This window comes from Miscanthus floridulus, chromosome 8, assembly GCF_019320115.1.
Source record: "Miscanthus floridulus cultivar M001 chromosome 8, ASM1932011v1, whole genome shotgun sequence".
NCBI classification, from domain to species: Eukaryota; Viridiplantae; Streptophyta; class Magnoliopsida; order Poales; family Poaceae; genus Miscanthus; species Miscanthus floridulus.
In genome coordinates, this window is record NC_089587.1 from 115,422,080 (window position 1) to 115,444,439 (window position 22,360).

The 22,360-nt window shown below is 43.9% G+C and overlaps 1 pseudogene; it reads left to right on the plus strand.

The window, feature by feature from the left end:
* Positions 1 to 3,076: 3,076 nt before the first annotated feature.
* LOC136473325 (uncharacterized) lies at positions 3,077 to 6,208 on the plus strand (annotated as a pseudogene).
* Positions 6,209 to 22,360: the final 16,152 nt, after the last annotated feature.

The window sequence follows — 22,360 nt, forward strand, 5'->3', positions numbered from 1 at the left end:
GACCCAGGGTAGCTACCCACTTCAGGTACGATGCCCCTGAGAATTAGGAGACGATGACGAAGGCCACGATGGACACCACGTTGCATAGGACGGCTGATGAACCACCATCGAGGCTACAGTGCCGCCACGGCTGGCACAATAGCGCCACGTCACGTCCTGCTACAACGTGGCCAGAAAACCATGATGATAGCCATGACCGGATGTGCACCAGAAGACGGCGTAGCTTGCAAGCCAAGTTAGCTAGGCCCTCCCTCAGGCTCTTGACCCTTCGGTCGGGAGAACCTCCTCAATGTACAAGCCCTACCTCGAACTCTATATAAGGGCAGCTAGGGCACCCATCTCGGGGACGACTGACATCCTCTACCATTCCATTCATTCACCATTGTAGCAGGGCTCCTAGAGCTTCCCTTCGGGCAGCCCTTCACCTAGCATAGGTCCTTCCATCTCTTTCACCACTCTTACACCCTCCATTGTAAGAACTTTAGAGCATTCAAGCGAGGAACACGTACTCGATCATCTCTAAGACTGGACGTAGGGCTTCAGCCTGAACCAGTATAAATTCTTGTGTCTATTGGATGCTACCATCGTCTTCCTAGATCAGCGCGGCAATCGTATAAGTTTACTAGTCTGGTTTACAAAACACCGACAGTTGGTGATAGCCATCGTTTTTAATGATACCGATGGTGATAGAGACGTTGGTGGTATGTCAATCTGTAGTAGTGAGCGGCACGCCCGACGGCGTGGGAGCGAGCGACGTGGGTGGCGCGTGGTAGGTGGGACTGCGGGAGCAAGGAGTGAGAGGTGCGGATGGACACGCGCGATGAGCAGGAGCGAGAAGCGAACAACATAGGGTGGGGCGCGTGCGGGGAGATGGCTGCGGTGGCAAATGCAGAGTGGGGCGGACGAACAGCCGCACGACGCCATGAAATGTGCGATGGACGAGTAAGTGGGTAGATATTTTTGGGAGAGATGTGGGAGATGTAAAGAGGAGGAGGCTAGCTTGGTGGGCCACGCATGCCCAGGAGGGCGGCGTCCGATCGGACAAACACCCGCCCCTGACCATTATCGTTTACGAATAACCTAGAACCTACCGCCTTGCCTTGCACTTGCAGTGAATAAAAGCATTTGTCGCCTAGACCGCTAGACGCCGACGTTACCACCAGGGACCTTTTCATCTCTATCTCTACCCCTAATAAACCCACCGTTAGAATTAATCTACATCCGCACAACACATGCCTGCTCCACAGTCATAACCTCTACTACATCCACACTCTCAAATGCACCTAGAAAATACAACACCATCAAAACAGATGCACCACTGAGCCATTCTCTCTCCTTGCTCAACCAAATCCAACTGTTCATGTTCAGTGTGTCTGCGCTCCAGCCTCCATCCCCCTCCCACGGACCCACCACGCGGCATCGCTTCGGTTCCCCCCCCCCCCCCCCCCCCGATCCTTTGACTCCTAGGACGCGTGAGAGGAATAGAAAACAACGAGAATACCGAGCAAGGAGAAAGGCTGAGGAGTCCGAAGAACAAAGACAAGAAAAGAACAAAAGGCGTTGGTAACAACGATTATTCAAGATGACAGAATCATAAACAAATAATACTCTAGGAGCTGATCATGGTATTGTTTGCAATGTTACTCTTCACCAAAATTAAGTGTCTTTGTCTATCTCACAATTTACTCCATGATAGTGTGTTCAAGTATTCTCCAAGCAACAAGCACTCAAGACAAGGAAAATGTCTTTCCTGATGACAACATGGATTGGCTACATAGGAAAAATAATTATGTCCGAACAAGACAACCCACCTATGAAAGTTCTTGTGTTCCGAACAACCTATCAGGCCACACTCTATTGGATGCAAGTGATGCAACTCCAGGTGCCATCCTGCTACTTTTTCATTTTCAATATGAGCAAGGAGAAAGGCCGAGGAGTCCGAAGAACAAAGACAAGAAAAGAACAAAAGGCGTTGGTAACAACGATTATTCAAGATGACAGAATCATAAACAAATAATACTCTAGGAGCTGATCATGGTATTGTTTGCAATGTTACTCTTCACCAAAATTAAGTGTCTTTGTCTATCTCACAATTTACTCCATGATAGTGTGTTCAAGTATTCTCCAAGCAACAAGCACTCAAGACAAGGAAAATGTCTTTCCTGATGACAACATGGATTGGCTACATAGGAAAAATAATTATGTCCGAACAAGACAACCCACCTATGAAAGTTCTTGTGTTCCGAACAACCTATCAGGCCACACTCTATTGGATGCAAGTGATGCAACTCCAGGTGCCATCCTGCTACTTTTTCATTTTCAATATGAGCAAGGAGAAAGGCCGAGGAGTCCGAAGAACAAAGACAAGAAAAGAACAAAAGGCGTTGGTAACAACGATTATTCAAGATGACAGAATCATAAACAAATAATACTCTAGGAGCTGATCATGGTATTGTTTGCAATGTTACTCTTCACCAAAATTAAGTGTCTTTGTCTATCTCACAATTTACTCCATGATAGTGTGTTCAAGTATTCTCCAAGCAACAAGCACTCAAGACAAGGAAAATGTCTTTCCTGATGACAACATGGATTGGCTACATAGGAAAAATAATTATGTCCGAACAAGACAACCCACCTATGAAAGTTCTTGTGTTCCTAACAACCTATCAGGCCACACTCTATTGGATGCAAGTGATGCAACTCTAGGTGCCGGGTTTGTCTTGTTCGGACATAATTATTTTTCCTATGTAGCCAATCCATGTTGTCATCAGGAAAGACATTTTCCTTGTCTTGAGTGCTTGTTGCTTGGAGAATACTTGAACACACTATCATGGAGTAAATTGTGAGATAGACAAAGACACTTAATTTTGGTGAAGAGTAACATTGCAAACAATACCATGATCAGCTCCTAGAGTATTATTTGTTTATGATTCTGTCATCTCCACCGCCGCCCCCCCCCCCCCCCCCCCCCCCCCCGATCCTTTGACTCCTAGGACGCGTCGCCATTGGCCGGCGGCACATGAAGCGGCGACCGCGAGGGTCACCACACTGCGCGGCGACGACCGTGACTGCTCGGGGTCGGCAGCGAGCCACGACGCACCAAGCGAAGCCACCGGCGGGCGGCGAAGGGACGGCGGCGGCGGGCGGCCACAGAGGACGAGTGCAGTCCGGCCAAAAAGTCCGAGTGGTGCTCGCGACCTCGCGGCCTCGCGGTACGCGATACGCGGACCCGCAAGCACGGCGACGGCGGCGGCGCGGCCAACTGGGACGCGTTCGTCGGCTTCGGAATCCTGGACCGCAGCATTCCGCGTCGTCGGACCATCCTAGGCCATCTGCATCCTACGCCATCAGTGATCGTCATCTCCCTGAATGCACCACCATCGTTAACTTTGCCATTTGCTACCTGGTCAAATCATTGTTTATTCCTCATGTTAGTATTGCAATTTGCTAGCTGATTAAAAAAAGAAGGAAGACATGGCATCTCAGAAATCAGAGCGCACTGCGTTAGGCGAAATAACAAACAACAACACGGGTATTCAACTGTCATGGCATTGCTGTCACTATTATTGTAACTCAGCTTGTATTTCTAAACAAATATAAACACTTGCAGTGCCTGTGGATGAGGCCAAGCGAAAGAGGGAAGAGAGGAATAGAAAACAACGAGAATACCGAGCAAGGAGAAAGGCCGAGGAGTCCGAAGAACAAAGACAAGAAAAGAACAAAAGGCGTTGGTAACAACGATTATTCAAGATGACAGAATCATAAACAAATAATACTCTAGGAGCTGATCATGGTATTGTTTGCAATGTTACTCTTCACCAAAATTAAGTGTCTTTGTCTATCTCACAATTTACTCCATGATAGTGTGTTCAAGTATTCTCCAAGCAACAAGCACTCAAGACAAGGAAAATGTCTTTCCTGATGACAACATGGATTGGCTACATAGGAAAAATAATTATGTCCGAACAAGACAACCCACCTATGAAAGTTCTTGTGTTCCGAACAACCTATCAGGCCACACTCTATTGGATGCAAGTGATGCAACTCCAGGTGCCATCCTGCTACTTTTTCATTTTCAATATGTACAGCTATATGTACAGCTCAACTCACCATGTCAATGTTTTCCAACTATGGTGACCAGTTGGCAGCTCAAATAGGCAAAAGGCCCTCGCACACAGAGAGAGGTACAACAATATGGATGACAACAGCAAAGAAATTTTGTTGCAAAAATAGAGGGAATACAGTAGAAAGATGAGATCACAGTCAGTCGGTAAACAGCCTGCTCAGCCAAGATCTATAGAACAGAGTGATATAGAATATGATAGTGCCTTATTTGAACCTACGAACAATGAATCTGATGAAGGTGTGTCCTATTTCTATGTTTTCGGTGAATTGTGAGTTTCTTCTATTTCTAATTATATTATAATAACTCATGTTCGAGCAAACATCATACAGATGACCATCTCGAGGCACCTTGTGTCTTTGATATTGATGATCTTCTTGCTGACGAAGAAACCAGGCAGTACGTTGGCGAAGGTAACTTTTTCTTGAGTGGCATCACGATTGTTTCGCTAATTAGTTTTGGGTTATGTAATGATGAACTGTGCTTGATTTCATAACAGATGATGCCTTCGAGTCCTATTATGACAGTGTCAATGGTCTTGATCAGAATTATAATCCAATGAAGATCCTTATGATTATGTCTACGCCAATTTGCCTGATAGACACCATGTTTTCAGAAAGGTGCCTGACTGCTTGTATTAGTGGAGCAATGAGATTTCAATATGAGCCCCCCTGGATTCTGTTGCAGAAAAGGGAAGATAAAAGTACATGTTCCACATGTGCCTGCTGAGTTAAAAAGGTTATTCACAAGTCAGGTAGATAATAATGCAAAATATTTCAGGCAACACATTCGGTACTTCAACTCTCATTTCTCTTTCACGAGCCTTGGAGTCACCTTGGATAGAAGAGTTGCCACTGCGGCTGGGACTGGTATATATACATTTCGTGTGCATGGGGCCTTGTACCATTGCCTCGACTATTTGGTGTTCTAAAGGGCCTCGCCACTTGCAACTCTACTTTTATGATACAGAGGATGAAAAATCTTATCAGAACCGTGCTGCGAATATTTGAAGGGAACTCATATGTACAGAGCTTTAACATAGTTGGGGCTATTCCAAATCTTGATGACTATGTTATTGAACTTAATACTAATGTCACGCCATACCAATGAAGGTACACATGTTCAGGAATATAAATAAATAATGATTTATTTTTACTACTAAATCAATGATTCATTTTATAAATAAATATATGTTTCTTTGCTGAAACCAAGGTACAATGCACCCACGGCGTCACAAGTAGTAGCTATCTGGTTAGATGGCAATGATCCCCAAAGATGTTTTGATAGGAGTGTGCTTGTGTGCCAGAGGGGATCGCCTGCGCTATATCAAGGCGTATCATGGATGTTATGATCCATTGGCATATCCGGTATTTTACCCTAACGGGGAAACTGGCTGGAATAAATTTATGCCGTACAATGATATAGTGACTCAAATGGAAGGACACAGTTCCGTTGATCCAACAGATGCAGCAGATCCAACAGGTACCGAACATGCTTTAATTTCCAATGCCTTAATAAAATGCATGGGTACATACTAATATATAATTTCCATTTGAGATAGAGCATGTTGAGGATGACGCGAATGTACAACAAGGTGAATACATGAGTATCATGGTGGAAGAAACACAATCTGGAAGATTTGTAACAGCAAGAGAGTACTATTGTTTTTTTATGCAAGTTAGACGAGGGCTTTTTAACATCTTGCTATTTGGAGGACGACTTTTCCAACATGTACGTAAAGATCGAGTCTATGAGGCTTGATTAGTATTCTAACCCTGATAACAAAAAAACTCATACGGGTGGATATCAGGTGAGTTATGCAATGTTTTATTATTGCAAAATGATATGACACCAATTCAGGCCTAAATTAATATTCCATGCTGTACATTTTTAATTTTCACAAAGGGTTTGGTTGATGTAATTTCTGCTGGAGAGACAAGGGCTTCAGAGGTTGGCAAGAGAATAGTGCTACCTCGCAGTTTCCCTGGTGGCGATCGTGACATGACGTAGAGATTTCTTAATGCAATGGCTATAATCCAGCATTTTGGAAAACCAGATTACTTCATCACCATGACTTGCAATCCATATTGGGAGGAGATTACTCAAAATCTTGAACCTGGCCAAAAACCACAAGATAGGCCAGATCTGGTTCCAAGAGTATACAGGGCCAAGTTGCGGTCCTTGAAAGATTTATTGATCAAGAAAAAGTATTTTGGAGAGGTGGCAGCATATGTCCATGTCACTGAATTCCAGAAGAGGGGACTTCAACATGAACACATCCTACTGATTATGAAGAAAGGCAGCAACTTAACAACCCGAGATGCTTATGACAAAGTCATTTCTACAGAGCTACCAGACAAGGTTAAATACCATGTGTTGCATAGCCTGGTCATCGAGCATATGTTGCATGGCCTATATGGCGTCTTGAATAGAAAGCGTGCTTGTATGGTTAATGGAGAATGTCGCTTTCGCTATCCTGGACAGTTTTGTGTAGCAACACAGCAAGGCAAAGATTCATATCCTTTGTATAGGAGGGATGATGGACGGTGACGAGATCCTAACATATGGGTATGTTAAGCCTCGGGATCAAAGGTTCCCGACCAAGAGACCCTCCAATCGACCATTCTAGGATCGCTCGGGGGCTCTACCCGTCGGTTACGCTCACACGCACCCTCAGGTCAGAGGATCGGGCCGAGCCTGAGTAAGCCTGTCGCCTCTGCTCAGCACTCGGGGGGCTCGCCCGAGCCCGAGGCTCCCGATTGACGGGAGCCTAGACCCGATCCTTGGCGTCCCTCCGGCCTTAGGCGCTAGCCAAGGTCCGGGCACAAGAAGAAACGCTCCGAGTCGTCAAGGCATGGGGGCTCCCAGGCGCTACCCCACGAGCGCAGCGCTGTCAACCACTCTCGCGATAGGGTCATGCACGAGTCTTGACACAAGAAGACAAGCTTCTCCGTGGCCTCTAGGCCCGCACATTAGGCCCCTCGAGCCGGCCTCCTTCGCCACCAAGAAGCCTCCAGAAGGCGCACCTGGGGGAGGCTAGTCCAAGCCGACACAGTCTGACACTCAGTGTGTCAGGACAAAGTAGCCGGATGATGCCCAGAGCTTCTTTGGCTCCATGATATCGCCACGGTCCACAGAGCATCGCTGCAAGACCCTCCTGGACTTCGGCGCATGTAGACTATAGGCTCATCCCCCAAACCGCCATGTACCCGACCTATCTCGGTATATAAGGGATAGATCGGAACCTAGAAGGGGGAGGACAATCCGAGACAGATCATTCCATTCCTCACCAATTCGCTCCTGCTCGGCACCGAGAGTAGAGCAACCCAGAAGAGGGGCACCGAGAGCTCCTCCACCGCACCCGTCGTCTTCCTCCTTGACGATGAGGGGAAGGCTCCACCGACAGCGTGGCAACCTTAGGATTAGCACCGAGCTAATCCCCTACCAAATCTCTATCTTTCTCCTATACACTCTATTGTAACCCCCCGATTGTGGGTACTCTTGAGTATAAGGATCATCAGCTACTGGACATAGGGCAGCGATTGGCCCGAATCAGGATAAACCGTTGCGTCCTCTCTGTGATTCTTGTGTTCTTGAGTCCACACGAACCACCGGAGACACGTACTCTGACACCACCTCGAACAACAATGCTTGCCGCGGTTCCAACCCCGTGACAGACGACGTGTGAAAGTAAGAGGTGCCGAGTTGGACAATAGGTGGGTGGTTCCATATAATCCTGGGCTACTTATGACATATAATTGCCACATAAACGTTGAAGCTTGCTCAAGCATCAAAGCTTGTAAGTACTTGTTTAAGTATATACACAAAGGCCACGATTGTGCATCATACTCTGTTGATCCTGCTGGAATAATCAATGAGATCCGTCGGTACAGTGATGCTAAATACATATCACCCCGGAAGCTGTACATAGGATTTTCGGCTTCCACCTTTTTGGAGTCTGTCCATCTGTTTTGCACCTCCAGTGTCATCTACCTAATATGCAGTCTGTTACTATTGAGGAGACTATAAATCTCAACGATGTCAAAAAGCCATCTGCAACTGTGACGACACTCACAGAATACTTCACGTTGAACTATGCTGATAGTTATGCAAGGAAATTTTTGTATAGAGATATCCCAGAACACTGCCGGTGGATTAATGGTAAAAAGGTGTGGCATAGAAGAAAGCAGAGGGGACAGGCGGGGCGTATTGTGTATGCACACCTGGCTGAAAGAGAAAGATATTTTTTTAGAGTACTTTTAAATCATGTACGAGGTGCAACCTCATTTAAGAATTTAAGGACAGTGGCGGCGGGAATCACGTACCCTACTTATATAAGCTCAAGGTTATACTTATACAAGCACCTCGGCTTATTATTAGTAACCAGGTTATAAATAAATAAATAAATATATATATATATATATATATATATATATATATATATATATATATATATATATTCTGTAGCCTCTTTCCGTTTATATAATCTCAGACATGAATCAACTTATTTAATTTTGTCTTTCACAATAAGTGGGATTATATAATGTGACAGGCCAACAAAAACTAGGTCTCGAATCAATGCCCCTTCGATATATGTTTTATAGGAAAAAGAAAAGGTAGACAACTAAACGGCCGTGAAGAACAGGGGGTTATGGCTGGTTGCCGAATGGGCTCAGAGCTACTCCCTCTTATCCAAATTATAATTCGTTTGACTTTTTGACCTCAAGTTTGACCACACGTCTTATTCAAAAATTTGAGCAAAATATCACTTTTTTGTTGTGGCTTGCTTTATTAATAAAAGTTCTTTAAAATGACTTAAATTTGACTATGTTTGCACAATTTTGTTTTGAATAAGACGAGTGGTCAAACTTGAGGTCAAAAAAATCAAACAAATTATAATTTGGTACCAAGGGAGTACGTAATATTCGAATTCGAGTGCGCGAGGACTGTTTATGCTAGTAACATGCTTGTTAATTAGATGCCACTTAGGATTTTTCACTGTCCTGGCATGAATTTTCAATTTGTTTTGTTAGGATGAACACTTAGTTAAAGATGTTCATACGAAAAGATTAAAACAAGCAATTTTTAGCTCTTACATTTAGATGAATTTTTTTTCACCACTTACTACTCGTTGTGGGTTTCTCAGGATTCTTTAGGGGTTTTATCTCATCACGAGTGACTCTTCAAACACATAGATCAATCGCTTCTAGGTAGCAAGTATTTCAGCACTTCAATAGGGGAAATTAGTGCCGTCAAAGTACGGAGGCCTAGAGGTGTCCATCCCGATCACTCTTAATAACGTCTAGCTCAACGGCGGTGAATCCAAAGGTCCTAATTGAGACAAACTGATTTGGTACCACTTGAAGGGACCGTGACACATAAGAGGAGATGAATTAGTCTTTCTAAAAATCTACTCTAAATTGTGGCCTCGAATTTCTACTTATCAAAACCTATACAATAACAACTATGGTTTTACTAAGTATGTTGCTATCTCTACTAAAAAAAGTTATGCAACCTAGGTTCCAAACTTATCAACTAGCCTCGCGAGCTAAACTAAAAATTTAACCACACAACCTAGGTACGCAAATTAAATACAAAGCTTAAATGAGATAGAGATGGAAACTCTTGTCGACAGCTTCGGTATTTTTTACTGAGGTATCGAGAAACTCACGCTTCCTCTAGTCCTTGTTGGAGCCCGTAGCCTAAGCTCTCAGTTTGGTAACTCCATGAATATCCACCAGGCTTTCACCATGCACAAGTCGAGATGGCCTCTCTTGGACAGCTCCCCACCGTTTTTACTATTGAACTTCTGGCCAAATCGTCGTGTGTCGACAGAATATCGTCGGCAGTCCACCGAGTGGTATCCCATGAAGCTAGATTGATCGACAGAGATGCATGTAATCGAGAACAAGAATGCAACAGAGACACATGAGTTAGACAGGTTCAGGCCGTCAGTATGACGTAATATCCTACTCATATGGTCTATTGGATTGTATTGGCTATCGTATGATATTGCGTGTGTTTGGAGGGGGTCCCTGCCCGCCTTATATAGTCCAGGGGCAGGGTTACAAGTCAGTTAGATCTAGGAGATAACCAAAAAGTAATAACAGATTACAGGAATCATGGGATCATGCGTATCCTAATAGATCTCGTAGTATCTTCAGGATATCTTCCAGGTGTCTTGCGGGACGCGTCAAGAAATGTCGTGCCCCGCAAGGCTTCGTCTTGTGGGCTGGGCCGCCCCTGGGGGCGCAGCCCATGTGGTCTGTCGTGGGTATCCGGGGTCATACCCCCCACAGCTAGTCCCCGAGCGCCTTGTATCCGTTGTGCAACACCATATTGAGCATGTCCGAGCAGGTGCGAACAAAGCCGAGCAGTCAAACTCGCGGTCCGACCACCGTGATTAGTTGCCGAGCAGTTGTGAACCGTCGTCGAGCAATGTGAACCATCGCCGAGCAGCGTGAACTATAACACCTCAGTGTTATGGTTGCACTAAAACACTTGCATCACAAGAGCATGTGCATCATCATCTCATTCATAAGCATCATTCATTCATGCATAAGCATTTCTATATGAGACATTGCTATGAAACATGTGAAACATGCTATTGTCTTTTAAGTTTCATTGTATGTATGCTTTATGATCATGTGTGATTGAGTGCAAGTGATGAATGTGGGTAACTAAAACACCTTAGCTACACTTAGAATGTCAGTAGGAACAATGTTCATGTTGATCATATTGTCTAATTACACTTCCAAGTAATAGTTTGACTTGTGTTGACCCCTGGAGCTCTGTTGTTTGACTGTTTAAAAAGTATAGCTTAGAGTGTTTGCATGTCTGTGCAACCTAAAGCAAAGTTGTAGCAAATTATATTTGGAACAAACTCTGTTTAAAGGCCAAGTCATGAAAATGTGTGGAACAGTCTCAAACATGGCCCACAAGTCAGTTTTGGGTGCTAATTCTACACTTAGAAAAATTTCTAAGTCCCTTGCTGATTTCCAGTTTCGTAGGTTCGACTTTGGCTTGATTTTACTCACTATTCATTGTGAATTATAATTTGATCTCTAAAGGAGTTTTGTAGCTGGTACATAGGTCATAAACTTTCGTTTAGGAAGTTTGCGCTAATGATCAAAGGATTCAAAAATCCATCGGCTCCAAATCATCCTGTCAGGCGGTTGATCGCGGGCCTGATGGCCGTCTCCATCAGGCCGAGTGGCCGACCACCGTCAGGCCGCGGCGGCCAAGTGGCGGCCGTACGCCGGCGCTGCCCCGCTGGTCAGGCCATCGCAGACATGACGATGCCACACACCTGCTGGTTGCTTATTTGCTTCGCCCGCGTCCATCTTGCCTCGCCAGTTCGCCAGAGCACACGGAAGCCGAGCGCCGTGCCGTCCACCATTGTCGCCGAGGGCGTCGCCGTCGCGTAGCTCCTCTGCTAGCCAGTCGCTGAGCAATTGCTCGCACGCATTGGAGCGCCTAGCACTGCTCTACTCTCTCGACCCCTTCATAGCCCCAGTTGAGCCAAGGTGAGGGTCCTTTGGCGAATTCCGTCATAGCCGCCGTGCCTGTCACCTCGCCGGAGCACGAGCTCGCCGTGGCCCAAGCTGACCAGCGCTCCTCCGTGCGCCCTTTCCTCTGCATTGTCTCCCCCATGCCTCGTAGTGTCTCTAGTCCTACCTCGTCTAACCGCTACCGCCCGGATGTCGCCGGTAGGTGAGCCTCGCTGGAGTAAGCTTCGCCGCCGCGCAGGCCTCTCCGTGGCTAAGCTTCCCGAGCACATCTCCTAACCCTAGATTAGCATGAGTAATGTCGCTTGAGCACCGTGGTGCCGTCGGACCATTCACCTGGGCCAGCCGTGGCCGGGGCCGGCCGGCGCACCGTCGTGCCGCGCCGCCGAGCCGCCATGGCCAGCGATGAGCCATCTCCAGTGCACCTCAGCCCTAACCACTCACCTCTATAGATGCGGCATGGTGAGGAGAACACCAAGGTGGGGTTGGTTTCGTCGGCGGACTCGTCGTCGGCGAGCTATCGCCGTTTAACCGCCGATCCCCGCCATGCTCTGTTTTAGTGCCGCTGACATGCGGGGTCCACTGATGTGTGGGTCCCAAGCGTCAGTGACTCAGCTCCTGAAAGCTAGTTCAAATATTCAGGGTGTGTTTGGTTGAGCTGTGGCTGTGGGAAAAAGCTGCTGTGGGCTGTGAGCTGTGGGAAAGCTGCTGTGGGTTATGAGCTGTAGAAAAGCTGAAAGCTGTTTGGTTAAACAAGTATAAAATATACCTTCTATCTTTATCTCTCTTGAAACAACTATGGAAGAGCTTTTTATTCCACCAATTTCGAAAAGCAGAAAGCCAAAAGCCAAAAGCAGGGTCAAACCAGCTTTCAAAAATGTACTACGGAAAAGCAACTGCTTCTGAAAAAGCAGCCTCCAAAAGCAACCCCTTTGGTTGGGCTTTTGGCTTTTGGGGCCAAAAGCCAAAGCCAAAAGCCCAACCAAACAGGGCCTCAGTTTTGGATGTTGTTTTGTAAAATTGATAACTGAAGTTTGGTAGATCCAAATTGGGTGGTTCCAATTTTGTTAGGATCATGATTAAGTGTAGTATTTAGGAAAAATATAACATGAACACTTGTAGTGGAATTTTTGGAAGAATTAAATTGAAAATTGAAATATGTTTTTAAATGAATGCAAACTTGTTTAATTTATATCTTGAGTTTCTATGCTCCAAAAATTATGAAATTTTGTGGGTGAGCTCTTCTTGATGAGGAGAAGCTCTGGTAAACATTTGAGAATCAGTGCATGTATGGTTTATGATTTATATATTTTCCTTTTATCATTGGACGATCCTTGTGTGAATTTTAGTAATTTATCTATGAATTCAATGACCATGAAATTTATTGGAGGATATCCTAGTACCTTAAAGATGCTAGGAAAAATATAAAATCTATTGCTTGACATTTTTCATTAGGGTTTCATATTTATGTTATTTGAAGCCTTTATGCCTTGTCATTTTTGTGTAGGATGTTATACTTGTTCAAATGATGTGAGATTTATGTAGTAGCCTATTGGAGACATATCTAAGCTACTGTAATTTTTGTAGAATTTTATGTACACTATGGATATGTGTTTATTATTTAACCTAATTATCTAAATAAATTAATAAAGGAATGAAAATAATTTATTTAGGAAGGGCCACTATGTTTTCTTATGTTCATTTGATGTATGTTAACTGTTGGTAACATTGGTAGTACTCATGGTGCTATTCGTGTATGTAATAAAATATTATTTTCACTATAATTCTATTATAGTGACTTTCTGGACAGATTTTAGAGTTAAGCAGATTAACTGGTGAATTTGATGTTTGCTGTGAAATTGGTCAATAACAAAGTGGTAGGAAACTTGTTTATATAGCTTGTGTCAAAATTTCAAGACTATTGGCCTAGTAGTTTGAGAGTTATCTCAGTTGGAAGACAGCACTCCTAGCTGCCTACTCTCTGGAATTCGCAGACAGTTTTGGAATATCAGTCTGTTTGACCTAGTTTGAGTTTGAATTAGACTTTGATGATTAAATAAAAGTTGTAGATAATTTTATAAGCTTTCCAGAAAGTCTTAAATCATGGTATTTGGATCTGTAGAACTCTAGTTATGGATCAAACTTGTAGCTGCTGTTTGCAGCCTAAAAACTGTTGAGTGCAGCGAATGACTTGTTTGCTTTATTTGAGTTGATGTGATGATTTAGATGCTAGGCTAATTAAGATAAATTGTTAGTTGCAGGTGCTAGACCTCTTACTGAAGATGAACAACTTTATCTTAGGTTATTAGAACTTGGTGAGTGTGCCGTTCTTGTTTTCTAAAAGAGATATGCACCTACTCGGTAAAATCGATGTTAATCTTGTATCATCATGTCTTTCATGCGTCCATCCATACATGGCTGTACATTTCATCATCACCTTCCATCTCTTATGCATACATGATTCTTATACTATGCATATGCATGCAATAGGTGTTCCGGAGGGAGTCACGCTTCTGGAATTCGAGCAAGTACTTCCGGAGGAGCAGCAGCAAGCTCAGGAGCAGGAGGTGCAGACACCCGAAGAAGGAGCCGACGAAGAAGTTCTTGAGTGTCCCGATCACCAACCTTCGTCTTTTCTGAAAGGCAAGCCCCGGAGCATTCTAAGTCTCCTATGTTTTAAAAATGGTTACTTTGAGTATCTTTATTTGTGATGCATTAAGTGATAGGAACTGGATGCAAACACTTGTTGCATATATATATATATATATATATATATATATATATATATATATATATATATATATATATATATTCCTTGTCCAGTAAACGTACCATGAATCCTATTTAGGTCCAGGAGCGAATCAAAGCTTAGCCTTGCTTAGACCGGTAAAAGTCAATTGATTTCCTATCACCTGCAAGTTAGGATAATGTCTGGTCATGGTTGGCTATATTTGCTATCGTGGAAAATAACCATGTGTTAATAAGGAATTGTGACCGGGCGGGATGTCGATAGAGAAGCAACAAGGCAAGGAGGTCTTGGGTGTGGATCTATCCCCGCCTGTGTCGGTTAAGGACCGATTCGTTGTACGTCCACATGTCATGTTGAACGCATGCCTATCACTTAGTTGGCCGGATAACTCATTCCGACCGCGAAGCCGAGTAGCTCAATTTAGGCCAGAAGTCTGGGAAGTGAAAGTGCGCACCCTAGCGGTAGTAAGGATGTGCGGGGAGCTATTGGCGTAAGTCCGAGGTGAGATTGACCACCTGGCAGAGTGGACTCCCTGAGGGTGCGGCGCTGCTCAGAACCGCGATTCCTGAGTTGTACCAAAGGTGACCTAAGGCTGCCTTCGCGCGGTATGCCTGGGTTTGTGTTAGGAATACCCCTCCAGCTGGATAGGAATCGATTCAAATCGCCGTCTCTCCCGGATAGTGAGAACTTGACTGAGTAGCGGCAACGTAGATGCACTTAATGGAACTTGATGGTTAAATCGATGATGATGATGATACAACATTATACCGGATATGGTTACTAATGTTTGGAGTTAATCAACTGCTTGCTCTAGTACAGGTGCTAATCTAGTTGACAGGTTAATTTGGATAACTTGCTGCTTACTAATAATTTAAAATTATGCTCTCATATCACTAAAGCTTTTATGCAAAATGGTTGTCAAGCAAGATCCACCGATAAAGCCTTGCATACTCCTTGGTGTCATTTATTTTGGTTTACGACGGGTAAGTCTAGTTGAGTACATTCTCGTACTCAGGGTTTATTCCCCTTGTTGCAGATGACGTGCTCTATAACGGCTACTGCAAGTATTATCTCCACCCCGTGGGGGATGAAGACTAGATCATGGGCATGATCATCTATGTTATCTTATCTTACTGCTTTTGCTGGATATGACTATGGAATTGGCTTGTAATTGAACTAAGTGTGTGTGATGGTCTCAAACTACTTTGCTTCCGCTATTTGTGAACTCATTTTGTAATAACTATGTGTACTCTGATGTATGAGGTACTTGTGAACTACTTGTGAAATGGATGTAACATGTGGCTTGTTATGTTGAATTACTGTGATCTTGGTTGTATTCAAGTTGGTTTGAAATCCTTCATGGTTTCAGTTGACTACCGGGTTTATATGGGTTCAAGTATGATGGTTTGATCACTCCGGTGATTGCTTTCGTACTTGTGCTCTTATAAATTGGTCGGTTCTGTTACAACTGGCATCAGAGCTAGATTCAACATTAAACATGTCATATGTGTATTTAAAACAAAGATTTTTGTTTGCAAAAATCAGTTTTGACAACTTATAGCTACTTATATATAGGTGTGTTCAAATCTGAAATTTTACTTAAGTGTGCCAGTGGTCATATCCTCTATGCCCAAATAAGGACTTTTAGGTGGCTTATTTAAGTAATGACTTTTGGGGGGGGTATTTGCTTTCATTTTATTTTATTTCATCGTCCATACGGCGTGCTATTGTATGGATGTCATCCGCTTGGGTGGTAATGTATGGATCAATTGCCTCGACGCCCAGGTAAAGTGAGTTGTGAGAGCATGACCGTCCAACTGTTGGTCTAGGGGAGAGTTAGTTGCGGTTACCGGAATGTTTACATGTTGCACATATGTACATATGAAGGTACTTAATTGTGGGTGTATCTATCGGGTAGCTTTGGATACCGAAGTATATATATCCGGGGATGTATATATGGAGAGTATCTTAGTTTACTGCTTTCATTGTGTGCTTATTTCTCTTTTGTTGGGATGGGCTGCAATGAATTTGTCTGCAGGTACACTAACAACGCAACGTGTAGCTCGACTAGATACGTATATGAGAGAACGTATGTATGCCACCGTCTATGTCGCTAGAATTTTAAATTTTTCTTAGGATTCGTGAGGACGTACGGAACGTGCATGCATCATGTTCACTCATGCCATTACATTTTTACACCGCTCCCTCCCTTATCTTTAATTATTCTGTTATAGATTTCTCATCCTATAAGATAATCCTCTCACACCCAAGTTGCAATGTTACTACAGATGGCCGCACCAGCCCTACTGCCCAGGAGCGACACATTCCTGCACGTGTTTGGCACTCCAACCCTGCTGTGGAGAGTACTACATTCCGTGGGATATGCGGAGCCACCTCATTATACTTGGAAACAAGGGGAGGCTGAAGGTGGGATGCTGTGGTATGACGTTGAGGTGGTTGTCCCGCCTCACGCAAACAAACCCCAGTGGCTTGGCTGGAGCGTCAAAGCCGATGGACAAACCCCTTGGGAAGGGGCACAGATGGCAGCTTTGGAAGTTCTACTTGATATTTGTCAGGAGTTTGGTGACGAGTTGATCGCCGGACCAGCTGAGTCCATTCCTCGAGTAGCTCTGTCTGAGGTAGAGTGGCTGAATTTTGAGGATGATCCCTTGGTTATGACTAAGGCAGAAAGGGCACAGAGCTCAGGACCTGCCATGAGTGCTATGATGGCTATTCTGAAGCTGTTTCAGGATCGCCAGGGCACTTATGTTGGTGCCTTGACAGCCCTTCGGCAGGCACTGAAGGAACAGCTCACGTGGAAGAAGCATGCGTGCAAGAATGGTAAGGAGCTTAGGATAGCTCAAAATGATATCGGTGGTCTTATGAGCGCTTTGGAAAACCATAGGCAGCAGTTCATAAGTGTTGTCAGGGAAAGAGATGTTAACCAAGATTGGATCATGCAGTTAACTCGTGAGCGAGATGACGCACTCCGTCTGGCTCAAACCAGGGACAATGCTAGGATCATGATAGGAATTCGAGCGGAAATCCGAGAGAATGAACTCCTCTGCCAAATTGAAGAACTGCAGATTGATGTTCACCGCCTCAACTATCAGCTCAATCCGATTCCTCATCCTATTCCTGTGTACCCCATGGTGGGAGGACCGCAGGTGATCTTCGCTGATGATGATGGCATGGAATTAGATGCCAATGTCATGCAGTACCAGAAGCTGAAGAAGATGAAGAAGAGGGGGAACTCGACCCTGTCAAGGATGAAGATGGTGAAGGAGTGATTGATGCTGACACTGATGAAGATGTGCAGTAGCTGTAGCACCAAGCTAGATGCACTAGTGCTTATCTTTTGCTTTCTTCTGAAAGAACATGTAACTTAATTTCAGTTAGAGACTTGGATGTAATATCTGGAACTTGCATGTTGGCTCCATATGGATGTGAGCTTTAAATAAAAGTCCAGCTTTGATGTTGTCAAAAAAAATTGGCATCTAAGCGTATGCATCGCGAGAATGTGCGGAGTAAAGTTATTGGCGCTATTATGAGGATGAATTATTGTGCCTCTGTTTATTGTATGAAATTAATCTCTCCAATAAGTTTAGTTTGGCATAATTCTACAATTCATCTGCAATGTATCTGACATCGTCCATCATTACTCACAAATGCACTTCTGCAAATGTCGCGCAATCTGCATTCAGGCCGTGCTAGGGGTAGTGGTGAAGATGATCTTCCACCGCCACCACCGCCCACACCATCTGATCTGTTGGCCATGCTCGTGGAAGGTCAGCGTGCGTTGGGGGACGCCATGCGTACTCTGGCCCAGCATCAAGCACAGGGCCACAATCAACGACAGGGACCAGAGCCCAACCAGTTTAGTGATTTCAAAGACTTCCAAGATACCAAGCCGCCAGTCTTCAAAGAAGTTGAAGAGCCGCTTCAAGCAGAAGAGTGGCTGAACACGCTTGAGCATAAGTTCTGTTTGCTTAGGTTGACAGAGCAGATGAAGGCAGAGTATGCTTCACATCAGCTACAAGGACCAGCAGGTATTTGGTGGCGTCATTATAGGTCCACCTTACTGGAAAATGCCCAGATCACTTGGAATCAATTCTAGGAGGCTTTCAAGAGTCATTATATTCCTCCCGGTTTAATGGCCATAAAGCATAATGAGTTCATGAAGCTAGTGCAGGGTACCAAGACCCTCACTGAATACCTTCATGCATTCAATCATCTGGCAAGGTATGCTCCGAATTTGTTGATTCAGAATCAAAGAGAATTGCGAGCTTTAAGAGAGGGCTTAGTCCCAAACTAATGAAGTCCATGGGAAACAACAAGAGTGTCACTTTCAATGAGTTCGTAAGCGATGCTCTTACTCAAGAGAATAACAATAATGTCTATGCTGCTTCCAAAAATCGCAAGAGGGCCTTTGAGGCAGGTGCCTCTCAGGCTAAAGCTCCAGTGGCAAAGACTTAGTTTTGCCCACCGGCTACAGCTGTTAGGTACCGACCGCCACAGAAGAAGAATCAGATAAAGACTGGTTTCAAGAAGGCATTTACTGTACCTCTTCCAAAGGGCACCACCGGACCAAGGAATTCTTTTGTTCCACCAGCGAACCGGCCCTGCTGGAATTGTGGCAGGATAGGTCATTGGTCTAAGAATTGTCCTTATCCTCAGAAGAACAATCAGAAGGAAGGGAATTCTGGTGCTCGTCAAGGGCATGTTAACTACACCAACATGACCGAGATACCCTCAGGAGAGGTGGTTACTGCGGGTAAGTTTCTTATGAATCAACATCCTACAGTTGTACTATTTGATTCCGGTGCTTCGCATTCATTTATGAGTCCAGCTTTTGCATCAAAATACAATCAGAAGGTAGTTACACTATCCACAGGTAGTTATTGCATTAGTGCAGCTGGAAGTAATATTTCTACCAATCAAATAGTACCGGATGTGAGTATCGAAATAGAGGGGCGAGTGTATACGGCCGATCTGGTAGTTTTGCCGGGACTTGGTATAGATATAATCTTAGGGATGAAGTGGATGAGCGGTCATGGAGTGCTCATTGATACTTCCACTAGGGTCGTTATGTTGAGGGATCCTATTAGCAAGGAGGCTTTTCTAGTGCCACTTCCTAGAGAGCTGGAACTCCACAACACTGCTAATGTTATCCAGACCCCAAGAATTGAGGATGTTCCAGTAGTGTGTGAATTTCCAGATGTATTTTCTGATGATTTACCTGGTTTACCGCCTGATCGAGATATCAAGTTCAAGATCGAGTTAGTGCTGGGTACTGCACCTATTTCTAGAAGGTCTTATAGGATGCCACCCAATGAGTTAGCAGAGCTTGAAGTTCAGTTACAAGATCTATTAGAGAAAGGTCTTATCTGACCTAGTGCTTCTCCATGGAGTTGTCCTACTATACTTGTGAAGAAGAAGGACAAGTCATTGCGCATGTGTGTGGATTATCGTCCACTCAATGCGGTGACAATCAAGAATAAGTACCCATTGCCCCGCATTGATATTTTGTTTGATCAGTTGTCTAAGGCAAAAGTGTTCTCCAAAATTGATTTGAGATCTGGTTATCATTAGATAAAAAATTAGATCAAAGGATGTGCCTAAGACCGCTTTCTCCACCAGATATGGGTTGTATGAATATCTTGTTATGTCATTTGGTTTGACCAATGCTCCTGCATACTTTGTATATCTGATGAATTTAGTGTTCATGGAGGAACTGGACAAATTTGTAGTCGTCTTCATTGATGACATCTTGATCTTTTCCACAAATGCCGAAGAACATGCTGAGCATCTAAGAGTTGTTTTATCTAGGCTACAAGAACATAAGCTTTATGCCAAGTTTAGTAAATGTGAGTTTTGGCTTAAGAAAGTACCTTTCTTGGGTCATGTGTTGTCTGATGAAGGGATTTCGGTTGATCCATCTAAGGTGCAAGAAGTCATGGATTGGAAAGCACCAACTTCAGTGCATGAGGTTAGAAGTTTCCTTGGTTTGGCTGGATATTATCGTCGATTCATCCCGGATTTCTCTAAGGTAGCCAAGCCCATGACCAGGTTGCTTCAAAAAGATGTAAAGTTTGTTTGGACTCCAGAGTGTGAGACTGCTTTTTGCACTTTGAGGACCTTGTTGACATCAGCTCCTATTTTGGCACAACCTGATATCGAGAAACCTTTTGATGTGTTTTGTGATGCATCAGGTACCGGTTTATGATGTGTCCTTATGCAGGAAGGACGAGTTATTGCTTATGCCTCATGTCAGCTAAGGAAGCATGAAGCCAATTATCCAACTCATGATCTTGAGTTAGCTGTTGTTGTTCATGCTTTGAAGATTTGGAGGCATTACCTGCTCGGTAACGTGTGTCATATCTATACCGACCATAAAAGTCTCAAGTATATCTTCACTCAACCTGAATTGAACATGAGACAGAGAAGATGGCTAGAGTTGATCAAAGATTATAACTTAGAAGTCCATTATCATCCGGGTAAAGCAAATGTTGTTGCTGATGCTTTGAGTAGAAAGTCTCATTGCAATTCTCTCTTGGAAACAGATTATCATTTGGTACATCTGTTACATCCTGCTGTGTTGCACATTATTACCCTTAGTTGCTCTCTGGAAAGTAAAATCATCGAGCTTCAGAAAACTGATGTGGGTGTGTTCCACATCAAAAGAAAGATGAAGGAACAAGAGACAAAACACTTTCGTATTAATGAGAAGGGTGTTGTATGGTTTAAGGACAAACTTGTAGTACCGAAGGACAAAGAGCTTAGAAACCAAATCTTAGAAGAAGCTCACTCATCCAAGTTATCTATCCACCCGGGAAGTAGCAAAATGTATCAAGATTTGAAATCTCGCTTTTGGTGGACCAAGATGAAGAAAGAAATCATAGCTTATGTTGCAAGGTGCGACAATTGTTGTAGAGTCAAAGCAATTCACATGAAGCCTGCTGGACTTCTCCATCCATTGTCTATACCAGGATGGAAATGGGAAAAGATTAGTATGGATTTTATTGTTGGACTTCCCCCTACCCAAAAGAATTTTAATTCCATATGGGTAATAGTGGACCGTTTAACAAAGTCTGCTCATTTCATACCAGTTAGAGTTGACTATCGACCAAGTGACTATGTCGAGTTATATTTTAATCAGATAGTATGTCTCCATGGTGTTCCTAGAACCATTGTATCTGACAGAGGACCTCAGTTCACCGCTCATTTTTGGGAACATTTGCATAAGATGTTAGGCACCAACTTAGTCAGAAGTTCTGCTTATCATCCACAAACCTTCGGACAGACGGAGCGGGTGAATCAAATATTGGAAGACATGTTGAGAGCTTGTGTCATATCATCCAAAGGTTCATGGGATAAGTGGTTAACCTTGGCTGAATTTTCCTATAATAATAGTTATCAAGAAAGCATCAAGATGGCCCCGTTTGAAGTATTGTATGGCCGCAAGTGTAGAACTCCTTTGAACTGGGTTGAATCTGGAGAAAGGAGATACTACGGCATTGATTTCGTCGAAGAGGCCGAACGGCAAGTCCGTACTATCCAGAAACATATGGAAGCCGCTCAAGCTAGGCAGAAAAGCTATGCAGATAAAAGAAGAAAGCCCATTGAGTTTGAAGTAGGTGATAATGTTTATCTGAAAGTATCACCAATGAAAGGTGTGCAGCGATTCGGAGTAAAGCGAAAGCTTGCACCTAGGTATGTAGGCCCATTTCCGATCATAGAGAAGAGTGGGAATGTAGCCTACAAGATAGAGTTACCTTATGAGATGAGAGCTATATTCAATGTTTTTCATGTCTCTCAATTGAAGAAATGTCTCTGTGTTCCTGAAGAAAGAGTTTCACTTAGAAATATCAAGTTGAAATCAGATCTATCCTATGAAGAAAGGCCTATGCGGGTTATCGATACAAGAGAGAGAGTAACCCGGAACCGTGTGGTCAAGTTTTAGAAGGTTATGCGAAGTAA